The sequence below is a fragment of the Staurois parvus genome, unplaced genomic scaffold (genome assembly GCF_062004578.1).
Source record: "Staurois parvus isolate SC_StPar_1 unplaced genomic scaffold, SC_StPar_1.0 ptg000136l, whole genome shotgun sequence".
Classification (NCBI taxonomy): Eukaryota; Metazoa; Chordata; class Amphibia; order Anura; family Ranidae; genus Staurois; species Staurois parvus.
The window spans coordinates 3,354,224-3,371,965 of record NW_028317932.1 but is presented as its reverse complement, the minus strand read 5'-3'; positions in this window follow the sequence as shown (position 1 = coordinate 3,371,965).

Sequence of the window (17,742 nt, the reverse complement as noted above, 5' to 3'; positions counted from 1 at the left end):
TGAGTATTCCTTCTGAGCAAAACGCCAGTCTGGCTTGAGTTTGTGGAATTTTATCAGCTCTCCAATGTGAAATGTCACTTTAAGTTTTGGAGTCCTTCCAATGATCAGTAATAACACTTGTGGCCTGACACAAACAGAGACCCTAACTAACTAACTATAGGCCTGGCCTCAGTCTCTAGGCGCCAACACTGAAATGAGGTGCGTGCACGATCTTACCGACCCGGGTCTGCTTTGCATCCGCTGGTGACTCTGAACAGAACAAATGTCTCTCCAACAAGCATGCGGTATCGCAGTGTATGTTGCTTTGTTTCTCTGCTCTCATCAGCATTCCTGGCAGCAATCTTCCTTTCTCTGAACAGGATCAGGGTCTTGGACACGATCAGCTTCACTTAGCTGCAGCTCTGGTTACTGAGGGATACTCTCACACCTGGATGCCATCAGATTCTCTGCTCACACTGTTCCTGCATTCACCATCCACAAAACATGGCTGCTGTCTCTTCTCTTCCTGTTCCCTCAACTCTGTGTGAAACCCCACCTCTTCATGAATATTGAAATATCTATGCAGTCTGAGGCTGTGTTAGGAAAACAGTGGCATCTTGTGGCCAAACCGCAGAATGTCAGTCCCGAACATTTAATTTACTCCACACAATAATTTACTGCCCACAAACAGTGTTCAAACAATGAGAGCTGTTTCCCCATCGCACACTTTCACTTTGTTATAATACCACTAACAGTTGACTGTGGAATATGTAGTGGAAGGAAATTTCAAAGACGGACTTAATGCACAGGTGGCAACCTATCACGGTACTACGCTTGAATTTACTGAGCTCATGAGAATGACCCATTCTTTCACAAATGGAAGTAGTAATCAATGATAACCAATGGTAACTAATCTGATTACCGCTGTCATTTTTACAATTATCTAGGCAAGATTGAGCAAGAAAGCCAGTGCAAATTATAATGTGATTTATGTAAAGGTGGATTTAAGGAGGTTTAGACATGAAATATGAACAAAACCTATACATCTATAGTGTGTCTGTATTAAGAGCAAGTGCCATTTCTGTCTGATGCCTTGTTCCTGTTATCTGCATGAATCACTTCTGGCAATTTTTACTGACACCAAGAGAAAAATGGTGGCATGGTAAAGACCTCCATCAGATTGACAGCCCCAGCTCTGTTCCTGTGTGCTGTGTGAAGGGGGGCCCCTTCCCTCCAATAAACTCTCAGAGCTCTCCTCACTGAGCTCTGCAGTGTGTAACTTCAGCTCTCTGACCCTTTTTTCTGAGAGCTTCGACAAGCTTTATAAATTCTGGACTTTGAATGGATGTAGAGAAGAGAATGCAGATAAACAGGTACAACGTATATAGGAGGATTTGTGTCATCTCTGTGTATCACCTGAGGGCAGTCAGTCACCTCACTGGGTATATGTAAGGAATTACAAACACTTTACTAATGAATAAACATACACATTTTTCTGATGATATTAGAACAAAGAATATTTGAAGGTACAGCAATCAGTGCATTTGTGCCCATATGGTACAAAAACTATTACATATTATAAAAGAGCAGTAAATGAGCTTTAAAATGCCGATCTTTCTAGTTGTTTTGAGTGCAAGTCATTTATTCTCAAAGATAATCAAAGATCACAACAAAGACTCTAAAGCTGGCCATACACACTTGAATGGATTCCCAGACATATTAAACAGGTTAATTTTATTGCTCATAAAATCAATGAAAGAATAATGCAAAGCAACATTTATATATGTAGCATATATATATAATAGAATCTGCATGTACAGTAAATCCAATTGTGCATACACTATACAGAAACCTATTGTTCTTCCATACATTCCTTTACAATATATAATAATTTAAAATAGTTTAAAACAAATGTTTGTGACCATAAATGTTGTAATTCCAAATTAAACTTTTCCATGCACATGTGCATAACAATAAGTACTATTTTTCCAGCTGAGGACCATATTAACAATTATTAACAATCAGAATTTTGTTCTGTGAGATAAGATTTTCTGTTCCTCACCTTTGATTTTTCTTGTTGCTATGATCAAACATGACCATTAATGTGTCCCATAAACCATTAGAAAATCAGAAAAAGCAAACATTTCAACAATAATTGTTTTGAAGGAAATTAACTGTGTATTGGCCATCTTAAAGTCAGGTTGCAGTTGGGTTGGCCATCTTAAAGTTGGGACCTTGTTTCCTAGTCTGCCATCTGGATTGGCATATCCTTGCGCCCTACATTGCCAGCACAGCACCCCTTCTAGTGAGCCACTGTGTAAGCCTCAAACAGGGGTGGACTGACAACTCATGGGGCCCCCGGGCAATAGGAGATCATGGGGCCCCTGTGCCCTTGCCAAAACTCAAAAAAGCCTATGAAAAAGGTACCAGGGGCATCTCATGGGGCCCCCTACTGATCCCGGGCCCTCGGGCAGTGCCCGAGTTTCCGAATGGTCAGTCCACCCCTGGCCTCAAATGTACTCAGCTAAAGGGTTACTCCTCAAATATACTGCTACTGTAAGTCCTGCATACTGGTGATGACAATGTGCAAGTGCCTTATTGGCCATACGTTGACTTTGGGAAAGCAAACAAATGGTAGCACTATTTACTATTTATTAAATAAACAAGACAATTCCTAGAAGACCTTGTCTCATCTTTTCCCTTTAAAGCACTGACACAAAACTGCTCTGCCCACATACAGTAATTACATTAAACCATTATATGTTTGTGTTGTGAACTTTGAAAATTAATTTCTTCATAATCCTTATAGATACAGAGATTGAGGCCTTGTTTTAAAGTGTTTACTGTTTTTTTTTAGAATGTGTAAATACTTTAGTGTGATTGATTTGGGTGCAGGTTCACTGTAAATATACTGTTAAAATAATTGTATTATATCTGCTAAGTGTAAAAAATACCTGTTGATTGTACCAGATATCTAGTGAGTTGATAATTCGCTTGCATTGTTCCCAGCTTTCTCTCTTGACTACAGAACACCCTCCATGTTAAGGAGAAGAAGAAAGATGCTTTGTAGAGATAATTAGAGATGAGCGAATCGAACTTGGCGAAGTGGAATTCGTTTCGAATATTAGGAAAATTAGCAGACTTCGGATGCGCGAATCGAAATTTTTCCTAAAATGGCGGCGACATGTGCGGCGACGGAGCGGGGATGTCTGGGAAGGCGCGCAGACAAGGCGCGCTGACCCATAATGCATTCATTCATGACATGTGATCGCATTAGCCAATCAGCAGCCAGCCAGCCAGCACTGTGTAATGGTCGAGCTATAAATGGCGGCCATTTTAGAATTCTCCATTTGCCTCCAGTCATTCAACAGAGGCAGACCTGGCTGTATTCAGGGAGAGAGTTAGGGACACAGAAACGTTACTTAGGGACACAGAAACGTTAGTTAGGGACACAGAAACGTTACTTAGGGCCACAGAAACGTTACTTAGGGCCACAGAAACGTTACTTAGGGCCACAGAAACTTTACTTAGGGACACAGAAACGTTACTTAGGGACACAGAAAAGTTACTTAGGGCCACAGAAACGTTACTTAGGGCGACAGAAACGTTACTTAGGGCCACAGAATCGTTACTTAGGGCCACAGAAACGTTACTTAGGGCCACAGAAACGTTACTTAGGGCCACAGAATTGTTACTTAGGGACAGACACAGAATTGTTACTGAGGGACACAGAATTGTTACTGAGGGACACAGAACCGTTACTTAGGGCCACAGAAACGTTACTTAGGGACACAGAATTGTTACTCAGGGACAGACACAGAATTGTTACTGAGGGATACAGAATTGTTACTGAGGGCCACAGAACTGTTACTTAGGGCCACAGAAACGTTACTTAGGGCCACAGAATCGTTACTTAGGGCCACAGAAACGTTACTTAGGGCCACAGAAACGTTACTTAGGGACACAGAATTGTTACTCAGGGACAGACACAGAATTGTTACTTAGGGACACAGAATTGTTACTCAGGGACAGACACAGAATTGTTACTGAGGGATACAGAAATGTTACTGAGGGACACAGAACCGTTACTTAGGGCCACAGAAACGTTACTTAGGGCCTCAGAAACGTTACTTAGGGCCACAGAAACATTACTTAGGGCTACAGAAACGTTACTTAGGGCCACAGAATCGTTACTTAGGGCCACAGAAACGTTACTTAGGGCCACAGAAACGTTACTTAGTGCCACAGAATTGTTACTTAGGGACAGACACAGAATTGTTACTGAGGGACACAGATTTGTTACTGAGGGCCACAGAACCGTTACTTAGGGCCACAGAAACGTTACTTAGGGACACAGAATTGTTACTCAGGGACAGACACAGAATTGTTACTCAGGGACAGACACAGAATTGTTACTGAGGGACACAGAATTGTTACTGAGGGACACAGAATTGTTACTCAGGGACACAGAATTGTTACTGAGGGACACAGAATTGTTACTGAGGGACACAGAATTGTTACTCAGGGACAGACACAGAATTGTTACTCAGGGACAGACACAGAATTGTTACTGAGGGACACAGAATTGTTACTGAGGGACACAGAATTGTTACTGAGGGACACAGAATTGTTACTCAGCGACAGACACAGAATTGTTACTCAGGGACAGACACAGAATTGTTACTGAGGGACACAGAATTGTTACTGAGGGACACAGAATTGTTACTGAGGGACACAGAATTGTTACTGAGGGACACAGAATTGTTACTCAGGGACACAGAATTGTTACTGAGGGACACAGAATTGTTACTGAGGGACACAGAATTGTTACTCAGGGACAGACACAGAATTGTTACTCAGGGACAGACACAGAATTGTTACTCAGGGACAGACACAGAATTGTTACTCAGGGACAGACACAGAATTGTTACTTAGTGCCACAGAATTGTTACTTAGGGACAGACACAGAATTGTTACTGAGGGACACAGATTTGTTACTGAGGGCCACAGAACCGTTACTTAGGGCCACAGAAACGTAACTTAGGGACACAGAATTGTTACTCAGGGACAGACACAGAATTGTTACTCAGGGACAGACACAGAATTGTTACTGAGGGACACAGAATTGTTACTGAGGGACACAGAATTGTTACTGAGGGACACAGAATTGTTACTCAGGGACAGACACAGAATTGTTACTCAGGGACAGACACACAATTGTTACTGAGGGACACAGAATTGTTACTGAGGGACACAGAATTGTTACTCAGCGACAGACACAGAATTGTTACTCAGGGACAGACACAGAATTGTTACTGAGGGACACAGAATTGTTACTGAGGGACACAGAATTGTTACTCAGGGACAGACACAGAATTGTTACTGAGGGACAGACACAGAATTGTTACTGAGGGACACAGAATTGTTACTGAGGGACACAGAATTGTTACTCAGCGACAGACACAGAATTGTTACTCAGGGACAGACACAGAATTGTTACTGAGGGACACAGAATTGTTACTGAGGGACACAGAATTGTTACTCAGGGACACAGAATTGTTACTGAGGGACACAGAATTGTTACTGAGGGACACAGAATTGTTACTCAGGGACACAGAATTGTTACTGAGGGACACAGAATTGTTACTCAGGGACAGACACAGAATTGTTACTCAGGGACAGACACAGAATTGTTACTCAGGGACAGACACAGAATTGTTACTCAGGGACAGACACAGAATTGTTACTGAGGGACACAGAATTGTTACTGAGGGACACAGAATTGTTACTGAGGGACACAGAATTGTTACTCAGCGACAGACACAGAATTGTTACTCAGGGACAGACACAGAATTGTTACTGAGGGACACAGAATTGTTACTGAGGGACACAGAATTGTTACTCAGGGACACAGAATTGTTACTCAGGGACACAGAATTGTTACTGAGGGACACAGAATTGTTACTGAGGGACACAGAATTGTTACTCAGGGACACAGAATTGTTACTCAGGGACAGACACAGAATTGTTACTCAGGGACACAGAATCGTTTAATTAAAGAGTATGTCAGACAACATGCAGAGGAGTGGCAGAGGAGGCAATGTTTTAGGAGCGAGCAGACATGGCAGCAGAGGAAGGGGTCGAGGCAGCACTAGTCGCAGCCAGAGGCCAGTGCTCCCGGTGTCATCCAGCGGTCGTGTCTCCACCGACAACCCTGCCGTCATCGATTGGTTGGCTCGGTCGTCTTCCTCTTCCCAGGTCACCTCTGACACCTACAGCCAACGGTCGGTGGGTACGTCAGACACAACCGTTAGCTGGCATGGCCCGGGAGCAAGCCCACTGAAATCACGTGTCCTCTACCTGCCCCTGTCCTTTGGTGTTCCCTCACCAAGCGAAGTATCGCATGCTGTGGGCTCAGCCCCACTGTACAGTGAGGAAGAGCTAACAGAGGGCGGTCAGGAACGGGGGGAGACATCCGCCTCTTCAGCAGCCAGGCGAAGAAGTAGTGGCGAGGAGAGTGGCTCGGTAGCCGGTCTATAGACAGGTCTGTCTCCTGACCCACACGCAGCCGAGGGGGCTAGTAGTGAGGCGGAGACCCTAATTGATGATGATGAGGCTGATCGCACTTGGCAGCCTCGTCGTCATCAGGCTATTGCTTCCGCATCATCAGGAGAAGAGGGTGGCAGCTTGGCAGCGAGCAAAACAGTCGGTGGGTTGCCCAGGAGGCAGCAGGGTCGCAGCGGTGTCAGTGGAGGCAAACGGCCACGGAGTACAGCACCAGCTCCACTGCAGCCTACCACCACGGCCAGTAGTGGTGCCGGTGTGCACGGAGGAAGCAGCAGTCAGCCAGTGAGGAGTATCGGGGGCAAAGTTTCCTACTCGGCGGTGTGGCAATTTTTTGTCAAGCCGCCCGAGGAAGTAAACGTAGCCGTATGTCGACTATGTGGCCAGAAAGTCAAGCGTGGCCATGGGGCCCATGTTGGGACTACAGCGTTGCGCCAGCATATGCAGCGTCGCCATTCGGTGGCCTGGGAAAACCGTGATAAAGATACGGCGGTTCTGCCTGCCCCAGCCCCCGCTCCATCACCCGCTCCGTTACTTGCTCCGTCACCCGACGTCAATCGCCCTCTATCAGCCAGTCAAGGCTCCAACACCTCTGCTGAGGGGAGTTGTCGCTCGTTGGCATCTTCCGCTCGTTCTGATGCTCCTTCTCCTGCTACTCCTCTTCACGGATTCCGTCAGCATTCTTTCTTGGAATCCGTTTCCAAGAGACAACAGTTTGCGAGCACGCACCCGACGGTGCAAAAGCTGAACGTCCTCCTGTCCAAGTTGCTGGTGCTGCAGTCCCTCCCTTTCCAAGTGGTGGACTCAGCACCTTTCCGAGAAATGATGGCTTGTGCCGCGCCGCGGTGGAGAGTGCCAAGCCGTCATTTCTTCGCCAAAAAGGCAGTGCCAGCCCTGCATTCACATGTAGAAGAGATGGTGGGCCAGTCTTTGAGCATGTCGGTCTCTGCCAAAGTGCACGGCAGCGCCGACGTGTGGAGCTGTAACTACGGTCAGGGACAGTACATGTCATTTACGGCCCACTGGGTGAACGTGGTGCCGTCACAGCCGCACCAGCAACTTGGACAGGTCACGCCGCTTTTGCCTCCACGTTTGCACGTCCTTGGTCCGGCAAAGATGTCCGCCTCTACCACCTCTTCTTCCGCCGTGTCATCAGCCGCCACCCCCGTGCCAAGTCCCATTACCCGACCGGCATATCACATGTGCAGGGCGCAACGGTGTCATGCTGTGCTGCACCTGGTATCCCTTGGCGAACGTAGTCACACAGGGGAGGAACTTCTCAGTGTAATGAACAGAGAAATCGACAGATGGCTGTCTCCGCGCAAACTCAAAATCGGAACCATGTTGACTGACAACGGAAAGAACATGTTGTCTGCTCTGCGTCAAGGAAGGTTGTGCCATGCCCCATGCATGGCTCACGTGTTCAATCTGGTTGTCAAGTGGTTCCTAAAATCCACCATCCCACTGCAAGACATCCTTAAAATGTCACGTAAACTTTGCATGCATTTCAGCCATTCCTACACCGCAAAGCACACCCTCCTTGAGCTGCAGCGGCAGAACGGAATTGCACAGCATCGTCTGATCTGCGACGTTGCAACAAGGTGGAATTCAACCCTACACATGTTAGACCGCCTTTACGAACAGCGAAAGGCCATCACCGATTTCCTGATGTTACAAGCGGATAAAGGTACTCCCCTGTGTAACTTTGATGTCAGCCATTGGCAGCTCATGCGTGACACCTGCCGCTTGCTCAGGCCCTTTGAGGAGGCCACGCTATTCGTGAGTCGGCAGGACTATGGGATGAACGACGTCATTCCTCTGTTGCACGTCCTGGAACAAATGCTGTTAACAATGGCTGGTCAGGGTGCGGTAGACGTGGCGCACAGATCTCAACGCCACATGACCCCTGTGGGGGCAGGACAGGAAGAAGAGGAGGAGGTAGAGGAGGACATTTGTGCTCAGGAATTATTGAGTGAAATGGGTGGTTTTTCCACTCAGCGGACAGGAGTGGAGGAGCAGGAGCATCTGGTAGAGGAGGAGGAGGAGGAGACAGAGGACCCAGACGCACCGTGGCAGTATGCTGTGGAGATGGAGGCAGGGAGTCCCTCGCATTCCTTGGCACAAATGGCCCATAGCATGCTCGGTTGCTTGCGTAGCGACAGCCGAATAATAACCATCAGACAGAGGGATGACTTTTGGCTGTCCACCTTGTTGGACCCTCGCTACCATTCAAAAATGGTGGCCTTTTTCACACCTGCTGAGAGGGAGGCCAAAATAACGTACTATAAAAACCACCTATGTAGTCAGTTGGTCTCTGCCTTTGTGCGCCAACGTCCATCCTCAGACACTGTGGGCCCTGTGCGCTCGCGTTCCGCTGCCATGGCAGCAGGGGAGGGGTGGGGTGGTAGGAGCAGTGGCAGCTCCACCAGCAGCGGCTGCCTCAGTCTGCAGTCGATGATGAGTAGCTTTCTTCACCAGCACAGTGAGGAAACTACTAACCAGCCGCAGCAGCAGCAGCATCAGGTGGACCTGGAGCAGGACCTCAAACAACAGGCTTGGGCCTACTTGGACAGCACCCTGCCAACCGAGGTAGACAATCCCCTTGACTACTGGGCAACGAAACTTGACCTTTGGCCCCAACTAGCTGAATTTGCCCTTGAAAGGCTGTCATGCCCGGCCAGTAGCGTGGCATCGGAGCGCGTGTTTAGTGCGGCAGGAGGTATTGTAACTCCGCGGAGGACACGACTGTCCACCCAAAGTGTGGAGAAACTCACGTTTGTGAAAATGAATCAGGCGTGGATTAGTCTGGATTTCAAACCACCAGTTCCTGACACAACTGACTAAATCCGCCATGAATCATGCCCCAAACATGTGCCACTTTCAGGTCTCCTCACACTGCTGGTGTGTTCCATTTTTTGTCATAGGGTGCTGGCAGATTACGGGCCTCCCATAGCTGCTGCCAGGCCCCTAATCTGCCATGGGCCCCTATACCGCCTCCTCATGCTGCTGCCAGGTCCAGAGTCTCTCATGGGTCCCTGTACGGCCTCCCATTGCTGCTGTCTCCATCGCCACACTCTGCCATGTGCCACTTTAAGGTTTCCTCACACTGCTGGTGTGTTACATTTTTTGTCTTAGGGTGCTGGCAGATTACGGGCCTCCCATAGCTGCTGCCAGGCCCCTAATCTGCCATGGGCCCCTATACCGCCTCCTCATGCTGCTGCCAGGTCCAGAGTCTCTCATGGGTCCCTGTACGGCCTCCCATTGCTGCTGTCTCCATCGCCACACTCTGCCATGTGCCACTTTCAGGTCTCCTCACACTGCTGGTGTGTTCCATTTTTTGTCATAGGGTGCTGGCAGATTACGGGCCTCCCATAGCTGCTGCCAGGCCCCTAATCTGCCATGGGCCCCTATACCGCCTCCTCATGCTGCTGCCAGGTCCAGAGTCTCTCATGGGTCCCTGTACGGCCTCCCATTGCTGCTGTCTCCATCGCCACATTCTGCCATGTGCCACTTTCAGGTCTCCTCACACACTGCTGGTGTGTTACATTTTTTGTCATAGGGTGCTGGCAGATTACGGGCCTCCCATAGCTGCTGCCAGGCCCCTAATCTGCCATGGGCCCCTATACCGCCTCCTCATGCTGCTGCCAGGTCCAGAGTCTCTCATGGGTCCCTGTACGGCCTCCCATTGCTGCTGTCTCCATCGCCACACTCTGCCATGTGCCACTTTCAGGTCTCCTCACACACTGCTGGTGTGTTACATTTTTTGTCATAGGGTGCTGGCAGATTACGGGCCTCCCATAGCTGTTGCCAGGCCCCTAGTCTGCCATGGGCCCCTGTATCGCCTCCTCATGCTGCTGCCAGGTCCACAGTGTCTCATGCCATGTGCCACTTTCAGGTCTCCTCACACTGCTGGTGTGTTCCATTTTTTGTCATAGGGTGCTGGCAGATTACGGGCCTCCCATAGCTGCTGCCAGGCCCCTAATCTGCCATGGGCCCCTATGCCACCTCCTCATGCTGCTGCCAGGTCCAGAGTCTCTCATGGGTCCCTGTACGGCCTCCCATTGCTGCTGTCTCCATCGCCACACTCTGCCATGTGCCACTTTCAGGTCTCCTCACACACTGCTGGTGTGTTCCATTTTTTGTCATAGGGTGCTGGCAGATTACGGGCCTCCCATAGCTGCTGCCAGGCCCCTAATCTGCCATGGGCCCCTGTAACCGCCTCCTCATGCTGCTGCCAGGTCCACAGTGTCTCATGCCATGTGCCACTTTCAGGTCTCCTCACACTGCTGGTGTGTTCCATTTTTTGTCATAGGGTGCTGGCAGATTACGGGCCTCCCATAGCTGCTGCCAGGCCCCTAATCTGCCATGGGCCCCTATACCGCCTCCTCATGCTGCTGCCAGGTCCAGAGTCTCTCATGGGTCCCTGTACGGCCTCCCATTGCTGCTGTCTCCATCGCCACACTCTGCCATGTGCCACTTTCAGGTCTCCTCACACTGCTGGTGTGTTACATTTTTTGTCATAGGGTGCTGGCAGATTACGGGCCTCCCATAGCTGCTGCCAGGCCCCTAATCTGCCATGAGCCCCTATACCACCTCCTCATGCTGCTGCCAGGTCCAGAGTCTCTCATGGGTCCCTGTACGGCCTCCCATTGCTGCTGTCTCCATCGCCACACTCTGCCATGTGCCACTTTCAGGTCTCCTCACACACTGCTGGTGTGTTACATTTTTTGTCATAGGGTGCTGGCAGATTACGGGCCTCCCATAGCTGTTGCCAGGCCCCTAGTCTGCCATGGGCCCCTGTATCGCCTCCTCATGCTGCTGCCAGGTCCACAGTGTCTCATGCCATGTGCCACTTTCAGGTCTCCTCACACTGCTGGTGTGTTCCATTTTTTGTCATAGGGTGCTGGCAGATTACGGGCCTCCCATAGCTGCTGCCAGGCCCCTAATCTGCCATGGGCCCCTATGCCACCTCCTCATGCTGCTGCCAGGTCCAGAGTCTCTCATGGGTCCCTGTACGGCCTCCCATTGCTGCTGTCTCCATCGCCACACTCTGCCATGTGCCACTTTCAGGTCTCCTCACACACTGCTGGTGTGTTCCATTTTTTGTCATAGGGTGCTGGCAGATTACGGGCCTCCCATAGCTGCTGCCAGGCCCCTAATCTGCCATGGGCCCCTGTAACCGCCTCCTCATGCTGCTGCCAGGTCCACAGTGTCTCATGCCATGTGCCACTTTCAGGTCTCCTCACACTGCTGGTGTGTTCCATTTTTTGTCATAGGGTGCTGGCAGATTACGGGCCTCCCATAGCTGCTGCCAGGCCCCTAATCTGCCATGGGCCCCTATACCGCCTCCTCATGCTGCTGCCAGGTCCAGAGTCTCTCATGGGTCCCTGTACGGCCTCCCATTGCTGCTGTCTCCATCGCCACACTCTGCCATGTGCCACTTTCAGGTCTCCTCACACTGCTGGTGTGTTACATTTTTTGTCATAGGGTGCTGGCAGATTACGGGCCTCCCATAGCTGCTGCCAGGCCCCTAATCTGCCATGAGCCCCTATACCACCTCCTCATGCTGCTGCCAGGTCCAGAGTCTCTCATGGGTCCCTGTACGGCCTCCCATTGCTGCTGTCTCTATCGCCACACTCTGCCATGTGCCACTTTCAGGTCTCCTCACACACTGCTGGTGTGTTACATTTTTTGTCATAGGGTGCTGGCAGATTACGGGCCTCCCATAGCTGCTGCCAGGCCCCTAATCTGCCATGGGCCCCTGTACCGCCTCCTCATGCTGCTGCCAGGTCCACAGTGTCTCATGCCATGTTCCACTTTCAGGTCTCCTCACACTGCTGGTGTGTTCCATTTTTTGTCATAGGGTGCTGGCAGATTACGGGCCTCCCATAGCTGCTGCCAGGCCCCTAATCTGCCATGGGCCCCTATACCACCTCCTCATGCTGCTGCCAGGTCCAGAGTCTCTCATGGGTCCCTGTACGGCCTCCCATTGCTGCTGTCTCCATTGCCACACTCTGCCATGTGCCACTTTCAGGTCTCCTCACACACTGCTGGTGTGTTACATTTTTTGTCATAGGGTGCTGGCAGATTACGGGCCTCCCATAGCTGCTGCCAGGCCCCTAATCTGCCATGGGCCCCTGTACCGCCTCCTCATGCTGCTGCCAGGTCCACAGTGTCTCATGCCATGTGCCACTTTCAGGTCTCCTCACACTGCTGGTGTGTTACATTTTTTGTCATAGGGTGCTGGCAGATTACGGGCCTCCCATAGCTGCTGCCAGGCCCCTAATCTGCCATGGGCCCCTATACCGCCTCCTCATGCTGCTGCCAGGTCCAGAGTCTCTCATGGGTCCCTGTACGGCCTCCCATTGCTGCTGTCTCCATCGCCACACTCTGCCATGTGCCACTTTCAGGTCTCCTCACACTGCTGGTGTGTTCCATTTTTTGTCATAGGGTGCTGGCAGATTACGGGCCTCCCATAGCTGCTGCCAGGCCCCTAATCTGCCATGGGCCCCTATACCGCCTCCTCATGCTGCTGCCAGGTCCAGAGTCTCTCATGGGTCCCTGTACGGCCTCCCATTGCTGCTGTCTCCATCGCCACACTCTGCCATGTGCCACTTTCAGGTCTCCTAACACTGCTGGTGTGTTACATTTTTTGTCATAGGGTGCTGGCAGGTTACGGGCCTCCCATAGCTGCTGCCAGGCCCCTAATCTGCCATGGGCCCCTATACCGCCTCCTCATGCTGCTGCCAGGTCCAGAGTCTCTCATGGGTCCCTGTACGGCCTCCCATTGCTGCTGTCTCCATCGCCACACTCTGCCATGTGCCACTTTCAGGTCTCCTCACACTGCTGGTGTGTTCCATTTTTTGTCATAGGGTGCTGGCAGATTACGGGCCTCCCATAGCTGCTGCCAGGCCCCTAATCTGCCATGGGCCCCTATACCGCCTCCTCATGCTGCTGCCAGGTCCAGAGTCTCTCATGGGTCCCTGTACGGCCTCCCATTGCTGCTGTCTCCATCGCCACACTCTGCCATGTGCCACTTTCAGGTCTCCTCACACATTGCTGGTGTGTTACATTTTTTGTCATAGGGTGCTGGCAGATTACGGGCCTCCCATAGCTGCTGCCAGGCCCCTAATCTGCCATGAGCCCCTATACCGCCTCCTCATACTGCTGCCAGGTCCACAGTGTCTCATGCCATGTTCCACTTTCAGGTCTCCTCACACTGCTGGTGTGTTACATTTTTTGTCATAGGGTGCTGGCAGATTACGGGCCTCCCATAGCTGCTGCCAGGCCCCTAATTTGCCATGGGCCCCTATACCGCCTCCTCATGCTGCTGCCAGGTCCAGAGTCTCTCATGGGTCCCTGTACGGCCTCCCATTGCTGCTGTCTCCTTCGCCACACTCTGCCATGTGCCACTTTCAGGTCTCCTCACACTGCTGGTGTGTTCCATTTTTTGTCATAGGGTGCTGGCAGATTACGGGCCTCCCATAGCTGCTGCCAGGCCCCTAATCTGCCATGGGCCCCTGTACCGCCTCCTCATGCTGCTGCCAGGTCCACAGTGTGTCATGCCATGTGCCACTTTCAGGTCTCCTCACACTGCTGGTGTGTTCCATTTTTTGTCATAGGGTGCTGGCAGATTACGGGCCTCCCATAGCTGCTGCCAGGCCCCTAATCTGCCATGGGCCCCTATACCGCCTCCTCATGCTGCTGCCAGGTCCAGAGTCTCTCATGGGTCCCTATACGGCCTCCCATTCCTGCTGTCTCCATCGCCACACTCTGCCATGTGCTACTTTCAGGTCTCCTCACACTGCTGGTGTGTTCCATTTTTTGTCATAGGGTGCTGGCAGATTACGGGCCTCCCATAGCTGCTGCCAGGCCCCTACTCTGCCATGGGCCCCTATACCGCCTCCTCATGCTGCTGCCAGGTCCACAGTCTCTCATGGGTCCCTGTACGGCCTCCCATTGCTGCTGTCTCCATCGCCACACTCTGCCATGTGCCACTTTCAGGTCTCCTCACACTGCTGGTGTGTTCCATTTTTTGTCATAGGGTGCTGGCAGATTACGGGCCTCCCATAGCTGCTGGCAGGCCCCTAATCTGCCATGGGCCCCTATACCGCCTCCTCATGCTGCTGCCAGGTCCAGAGTCTCTCATGGGTCCTTGTACGGCCTCCCATTGCTGCTGTCTCCATCGCCACACTTTGCCATGTGCCACTTTCAGGTCTCCTCACACACTGCTGGTGTGTTACATTTTTTGTCATAGGGTGTTGGCAGATTACAGGCCTCCCATAGCTGCTGCCAGGCCCCTAATCTGCCATGGGCCCCTGTACCGCCTCCTCATGCTGCTGCCAGGTCCACAGTGTCTCATGCCATGTTCCACTTTCAGGTCTCCTCACACTGCTGGTGTGTTACATTTTTTGTCATAGGGTGCTGGCAGATTACGGGCCTCCCATAGCTGCTGCCAGGCCCCTAATTTGCCATGGGCCCCTATACCGCCTCCTCATGCTGCTGCCAGGTCCAGAGTCTCTCATGGGTCCCTGTACGGCCTCCCATTGCTGCTGTCTCCATCGCCACACGCTGCCATGTGCCACTTTCAGGTCTCCTCACACTGCTGGTGTGTTCCATTTTTTGTCATAGGGTGCTGGCAGATTACGGGCCTCCCATAGCTGCTGCCAGGCCCCTAATCTGCCATGGGCCCCTGTACGCCTCCTCATGCTGCTGCCAGGTCCACAGTGTGTCATGCCATGTGCCACTTTCAGGTCTCCTCACACTGCTGGTGTGTTCCATTTTTTGTCATAGGGTGCTGGCAGATTACGGGCCTCCCATAGCTGCTGCCAGGCCCCTAATCTGCCATGGGCCTTTATACCGCCTCCTCATGCTGCTGCCAGGTCCAGAGTCTCTCATGGGTCCCTATACGGCCTCCCATTGCTGCTGTCTCCATCGCCACACTCTGCCATGTGCTACTTTCAGGTCTCCTCACACTGCTGGTGTGTTCCATTTTTTGTCATAGGGTGCTGGCAGATTACGGGCCTCCCATAGCTGCTGCCAGGCCCCTACTCTGCCATGGGCCCCTATACCGCCTCCTCATGCTGCTGCCAGGTCCAGAGTCTCTCATGGGTCCCTGTACGGCCTCCCATTGCTGCTGTCTCCATCGCCACACTCTGCCATGTGCCACTTTCAGGTCTCCTCACACTGCTGGTGTGTTCCATTTTTTGTCATAGGGTGCTGGCAGATTACGGGCCTCCCATAGCTGCTGCCAGGCCCCTAATCTGCCATGGGCCCCTATACCGCCTCCTCATGCTGCTGCCAGGTCCAGAGTCTCTCATGGGTCCTTGTACGGCCTCCCATTGCTGCTGTCTCCATCGCCACACTTTGCCATGTGCCACTTTCAGGTCTCCTCACACACTGCTGGTGTGTTCCATTTTTTGTCATAGGGTGCTGGCAGATTACGGGCCTCCCATAGCTGCTGCCAGGCCCCTAATCTGCCATGGGCCCCTGTACCGCCTCCTCATGCTGCTGCCAGGTCCACAGTGTGTCATGCCATGTGCCACTTTCAGGTCTCCTCACACTGCTGGTGTGTTCCATTTTTTGTCATAGGGTGCTGGCAGATTACGGGCCTCCCATAGCTGCTGCCAGGCCCCTAATCTGCCATGGGCCCCTTTACCGCCTTCTCATGCTGCTGCCAGGTCCACAGTGTGTCATGCCATGTGCCACTTTCAGGTCTCCTCACACTGCTGGTGTGTTCCATTTTGTCATAGGGTGCTGGCAGATTACGGGCCTCCCATAGCTGCTGCCAGGCCCCTAATCTGCCATGGGCCCCTATACCGCCTCCTCATGCTGCTGCCAGGTCCAGAGTCTCTCATGGGTCCCTGTACGGCCTCCCATTGCTGCTGTCTCCATCGCCACACTTTGCCATGTGCCACTTTCAGGTCTCCTCACACACTGCTGGTGTGTTCCATTTTTTGTCATAGGGTGCTGGCAGATTACGGGCCTCCCATTGCTGCTGCCAGGCCCGTAATCTGCCATGGGCCCCAGTACCGCCTCCTCATGCTGCTGCCAGGTCCACAGTCTCTCATGGGTCCCTGTATGGCCTCCCATTGCTGCTGTCTCCATCGCCACACTCTGCCATGTGCCACTTTCAGATCTCCTCACACTGCTGGTGTGTTACATTTTTTGTCATAGGGTGCTGGCAGATTACGGGCCTCCCATAGCTGTTGCCAGGCCCCTAGTCTGCCATGGGCCCCTGTATCGCCTCCTCATGCTGCTGCCAGGTCCACAGTGTCTCATGCCATGTGCCACTTTCAGGTCTCCTCACACTGCTGGTGTGTTCCATTTTTTGTCATAGGGTGCTGGCAGATTACGGGCCTCCCATAGCTGCTGCCAGGCCCCTAATCTGCCATGGGCCCCTATGCCACCTCCTCATGCTGCTGCCAGGTCCAGAGTCTCTCATGGGTCCCTGTACGGCCTCCCATTGCTGCTGTCTCCATCGCCACACTCTGCCATGTGCCACTTTCAGGTCTCCTCACACACTGCTGGTGTGTTCCATTTTTTGTCATAGGGTGCTGGCAGATTACGGGCCTCCCATAGCTGCTGCCAGGCCCCTAATCTGCCATGGGCCCCTGTAACCGCCTCCTCATGCTGCTGCCAGGTCCACAGTGTCTCATGCCATGTGCCACTTTCAGGTCTCCTCACACTGCTGGTGTGTTCCATTTTTTGTCATAGGGTGCTGGCAGATTACGGGCCTCCCATAGCTGCTGCCAGGCCCCTAATCTGCCATGGGCCCCTATACCGCCTCCTCATGCTGCTGCCAGGTCCACAGTCTCTCATGGGTCCCTGTATGGCCTCCCATTGCTGCTGTCTCCATCGCCACACTCTGCCATGTGCCACTTTCAGATCTCCTCACACTGCTGGTGTGTTACATTTTTTGTCATAGGGTGCTGGCAGATTACGGGCCTCCCATTGGTGCTGCCAGGCCCGTAATCTGCCATGGGCCCCCGTACCAACTCCTCATGCTGTGACGTTGCAACATGGTGGAATTCAACCCTACATATGTTAGACCGCCTTTACGAACAGCGAAAGGCCATCACAGATTTCCTGATGTTACAAGCGGATAAAGGTACTCCCTGTGTAACTTAGATGTCAGCCATTGGCAGCTCATGCGTGACACCTGCGCTTGCTCAGGCCCTTTGAGGAGGCCACGCTATT